Raw genomic sequence first — 5408 nt, forward strand, 5'->3', positions numbered from 1 at the left:
ATTGTACAAACTGTGTTTCCACATGGAGCGGTGGAGATTTTTTAGAATGATCCGGACCAAGCATTCAAGGTTAATGGTCAGCGTTTGAAGCATTACTATGGGGACACGGCAAACCGGGAAGTGGTTAGTGCCGTTTTGTTGTCAACTTGATTAAGGTACGATACGTCAAGCTAATGACGGAAAAGAAGCGCTTCTTGGGAGGCAACCCATGATTTGTTGTTATAGGAACCCTTAGAAGTTAGTAACCTATCCAAAACCACAAAAAAAATCAGAAAAACAGGGCAAGGGAAAACTTTTTCCAGAAGACCCCTGAGCGCTCAGGGCAGAGCTGAGCGACCGCTCAGGGGCCGACTGGCAGAATTTTTTTAAGCTTTATAAAAATCCAAAAAAAAACTGAAAAATAAAAAAAAACAAAACACAGCCCCATTACCCACGACCTATTTCCCCATTATCCCATATTTTTAACCCTCAAACCCACTCCTAATCAAATTTTACCCTAATCTCTACCCTATATATACATACAACTACTCCATATACTCCCCATACACTTTCAAACCTTAAACTCTCTCCCATATTCAAAAACACAAATATTAAACACTTTTTCTCAGTTTCGATGGCTCCCAAGAGATCTAGGACTATTGATAGCAGCAGCACTGTTCCTACTGCTGATTCTTCAAGGGGTACTGTTGCGAGGCCTCGTTTGTTTGATAGGGCTGCTGAGGAGGAGTATACTAGGCTTTTGGGTAAGCCGATTTTGAAGGAGAGGGGGTTCTTACCATCGGGGAGGGATGGTGAGTTGTTGCTTATGATTGCTGAGAAGGGTTGGATTGCTTTCTGTGAGTCTCCTGAAGCAGTTCCGATGAGCGTTGTTCGCGAGTTCTATGCGAACGGGAAGGCTGAAAAGAATGGGTATTCTGTTGTGCGAGGGATGACGGTGGATTATCACCCTGCGACGATTCGCCGTATGATTGGGCAGCGACAGAGGAAGCCCACGGAGGAGAATTGGAACGAGAAGATTGTTGAGGATTTTGACTTGGATTTGATTTGTGCTACTCTCTGTAGGCCGGGCACAGTTTGGACCTTCAAGACTGGGATTAACGAGTATCACCATTTTCCGGCGATTGCGATGAATAAGTATGCCCGTGCATGGAATGCTTTTATTTACGCTAATATTATGCCTACTTCACATGCACATGAGGTTACAGTTGAGCGTGCACAGTTGTTATGGGGTATTTTGAATGAGGAGTACTATGTGGACCTTGGTGAGTTCATCTACCAAGCAATTCTGAAGTTTTTGAGGGGAGCTAAGCACATGAACATCCCTTATGCATCCACGGTTACAAAGCTTTGCCGAGCAATGGGAGTTTAGTGGTCGTCTCACGAGTAGTTGCAGTTGTCGGCCGAACCTATTGACTTCGGGACTCTGTATGTGATGCAGGAGTGGACTGGTGGAGAGCCCGAGGAGCATGGGCTGGGTTATCGTCTTCCAAGAGGGCGTCCAGCACGAGGTGCTACCATGGCGAGGCCAAGACGAGATGAGGCTGGTTCTTCTAGAGCTCAGGAGGGTGCTGGGATGGCTGATGCCCAGTATAGGAGGCGGTCGAGGAGGATGGATGCTATGTAAGAGACGCGGAGCAGGTTTGCTCAGGAGCTCACCCTTGCGCTTGGGACTGCTTTTAGAGGCCTTGGAGCTGACATCCAGTGGCCAGTTTTTGGTGAGGACTGTGCATATCCGCCTCTTGATACTCCATCCTCTGAGGGTGTGATGAGGATGATGATCTCTCCTAGTAGGTATACCCTGTGTTTCTTTCTACTACCTTCACTGAGGACAGTGAATATTTTAAGTTTGGGGGTGGTAGTTAAGGAATATTTTAATTTTGTGTGTGTGTCATATAGTTGCATATTCATGATAGTTTAGCTCAAATAATTGCATATTTTTGCCATGTAGTTTTTTTTATTATTATTTTTATTTTTATTTATAGCTTTATTTATCATATCATGTAGCTCATGCATATACCATGATCCCTTTTGCGTTGCTGTGCCAATTAATTTGTGATATTGATGCGAGTGTAGTGATAGCGTTAAAGTGATGTTGAGTCTTGTAGGTTGACATGCATGCTAGAAATATTTGTAATTTCACTAAGTCTTAGAGAATGCTTAAGGACTAGATTGTTGTTATGGTTTGATGGTTTTTAAGGTTAATCTATTGATTATGCTTAGAATTTATAATAGGTTCTTAGTGATAAAAGGCATGAAAAGAAAAATTGGAGTAAAAAGTGGAATTCATTGCTAATTGTGGCTAGGCGTCAAATGGCTAGTAGTCGGCTCGTATTTTTATGCGAGTAGTCTAGGGTTGAGCGAGATGGAGCGAAGCGCACTTGCTCAGAAATTTTGGAAAAAAAAAGAGGAAAAAATAATAAAAAAAAAGAAAAAGAAAAGAAAAAAATAGAGAGTTAATGCATAATTGATCACGAGTGGGTTCTTTGGTATTCGAGTTATTAAGTTCTTAAGGGACTTTGTGCCTAGTGACCTAAGGCTTTTATAGTCTGGGATCCGCTAACCTAACGCTCGCTACATGGATGCCATTATATAAGTCTTTTATGGACCTCACTCATTGCACGATCAAATAAGCATTTGTGGTTGTATTAAATAAAAAGTGTGATTCCGTAATAAGCTCCAGTAATCTTGAAGTGTTATAAGTCATTTTGTGCCTAGAATTTTATTCTTCGTATAATCATGTGATTACCTTGAGGATAGTCGAGTTATAGTAATTGATCTAGTTTCGAAGCATATCTGTTAAGCATCTGCACACACCACGTTTCCGGCTGTATGTTAGTTTGCATGGTTTGATTGATCTTTATTCGCCTAATTGCATTTGTTGAGATGTCGTAAGTTGGTTGGTTTGGTCGTAGTAAGGGGGAACGCTGCATTTCATATAGATTGCATTCATGCATGTTTTTATTTTGTTTTTTAGTCTGTGACGCTTGAGGACAAGCATCGATTTAAGTTTGGGGGTGTGATAAGTGGCATTTTATACCACTTAGAACGTCTTATAATGGCTTAAATTGATGTCTTGAAATCAAGTATTTTGTATATTTGATGCGTTTTTCTAGTTTTTGTGCATTTGAGGGTATTAATTGTATTCCTGGAGAGATTTCATCAATAATAAGCCTTGGCATGTGTTTGGCATTGCAAGCGGGAAGATAGGAGTAGATTGCAGTGAAGAAACGGGAGAAAAACAGAGCATTTTCCAGAAGGGGTCTGAGCGCCCGCTCAGGAATGCTGAGCGGCCGCTCAGGGACAGAAAATTAGAATTATTATTTTGGACTCCTAGTTCCGTTTAACTTCCAACTTCTGAGATATCTGAGATTTATGGGACTCCTATATAAGTAGTTTTCAGAGTCGTTTCACAAAGGTTGGATCGTAGTATTAATCAAAGAGCGTGGAGATAAGGAAGAAGACCGTTTTAGCATACCGCAACGAAGAGGATGCATATTTTCTTGTGATTCTTTATTTCGATGTAACGTTGGATGCTAGTTTTCTTTACTTTGAACCTATTTACTCTTGTGACGTACTCTGGTTTAATATAAGTAGTTTTAGTTATTATTCTTGTGTGTTATTATCATGTTTTCATATGAACCCATGATGACGATGAGTGCTATCATGGGCTAATCGTGATCATGGGGTCGTAACGGATTTACTATGGAATTCTTTAGTTAGTTGTTAAATACCTTAGTGTGTGATGATTTTATGATATCTAGTATTGGTTGTGCTTATTCTTCTTATGTGCGTCGCGAACATATAAGATAGGGTGTTAATCTCTTGTGAAGCGACGGTGGATCTTGAGATTTAGAACTTGCCATGCTAGCATAGGTTCGTGTACGAGTATGCATGATTAGTGGGTAACTCTTACCGTTTTATTCGCCCTGTGTAATCAAAAAGAATAACTTGTGCTAAAATCGTTATGTTGTCAATTTCTGTAGACATATAGGGACTCAACATAATTGATGCCTATTCAACTTCTATCTTAATTGTGGATGTTTGGTAGAATGGTATTAGTACAATGAAAGTTGGCTTTTATCAGTTTCGTGTTGTTCGATTAATATCATCACTGTTGCATGCTAAGGGTAATAACAATGACTATTGAAGGAAGTAGTAATGAAGTTGTGATCTCATGAGTGTTTTAATATTATTAATTCAAGTGTTAATTAAGTTCTTAATTCTCGTAGTTAATTATAGTTAATAATTAGTTAATCAAATCTAAGTGTTATTGTTTTAACATTGAGAAGTAATCATACATTGGTGATTGAGTGTAATTGAACATAATTAGTCTGAGTCTCTGTGGGAATGAACTAGAAAGTATTCTATATTACTTGCAAACGCGTATACTTGCGTGTGTTATTAGCGCGTGTTTTCTCCCTAACAAGTTTTTGGCGCCGCTGCCGGGGACTCGGCGTATTTACTTAGTTTATGTACTTACCATCAGTGGTCATTAGGACTCAGTGATTAAGACGTGTTACTTATTGTTTCCAGTTGTGTTTCAGGTACTTTAGCGAGCGTTTATGCAAACACGTTCTCATACTCGCAAGAGGACTTTAGATATGGCTGAGGAGACAGATGAAGTTCTTGATATTCCGGAGAAGGTACATTTTGAAGATTCGGATTCAGGAAGTGAGCAGAAAGAGCCAGTAATCATGGGTGATCGTATAGTTCCGGCAGATCCAGCTCTTATGGACTTTTCTCGGCCTAAAATTGATGACATTCAGTCTAGCATCATGCACCCGGCTATTGAGGCCAATAACTTTGAAATCAAGCCGGGGACTATTCAGATGGTGCAGAATTCTGTTTCTTTTGGAGGTTCTGCGACTGAAGACCCCAACATGCACATAAGGAATTTTGTCGAGATCTGTAGTACTTTCAAATATAATGGTGTGACTGATGAGGCTATCAAGCTGAGGCTATTCCCATTCTCACTGAGGGATAAAGCTAAGGACTGGTTACATTCTGAACCAGCTGGGTCTATCACTACTTGGCAAGATCTTGCACAAAAGTTTCTGGTGAAGTTTTATCCAATAGCGAAGACTGCGACTATGATGAGTACTCTTACTCAGTTTGCGCAGCAACCTACGTAATCTATGTGCGAAGCTTGGGAGCGCTACAAGGAGATGTTTAGAAAGTGTCCACATCATGGAATGCCTGATTGGATGGTGATCACTGGTTTCTATAATGGTTTGGGGGCCTAATCTCGGCCCATGCTCGATGCAGCAGCTGGAGGCGCCTTGTGGGCCAAAAGCTATACGGAGGCTTATAATCTTATTGAGACTATGGCTGCAAATGAGCATCAAAACCCGAATCAAAGGATGATCCCCGGGAAGGTAGCAGGTATTTTGGAAGTTGATGCAGCTACA

The 5408-nt window shown here is 40.7% G+C and overlaps 1 non-coding gene across 1 annotated transcript; it reads right to left on the reverse strand.

Annotated features, from left to right (window-relative positions):
- Positions 1–5087: 5087 nt before the first annotated feature.
- Positions 5088–5194, reverse strand: LOC141662877 (small nucleolar RNA R71). The gene has a single exon (XR_012550977.1). It is a non-coding gene; the product is annotated as a small nucleolar RNA R71 (small nucleolar RNA).
- Positions 5195–5408: the final 214 nt, after the last annotated feature.

Source organism: Apium graveolens, chromosome 5 (genome assembly GCF_009905375.1).
Source record: "Apium graveolens cultivar Ventura chromosome 5, ASM990537v1, whole genome shotgun sequence".
Lineage (NCBI taxonomy): Eukaryota > Viridiplantae > Streptophyta > Magnoliopsida > Apiales > Apiaceae > Apium > Apium graveolens.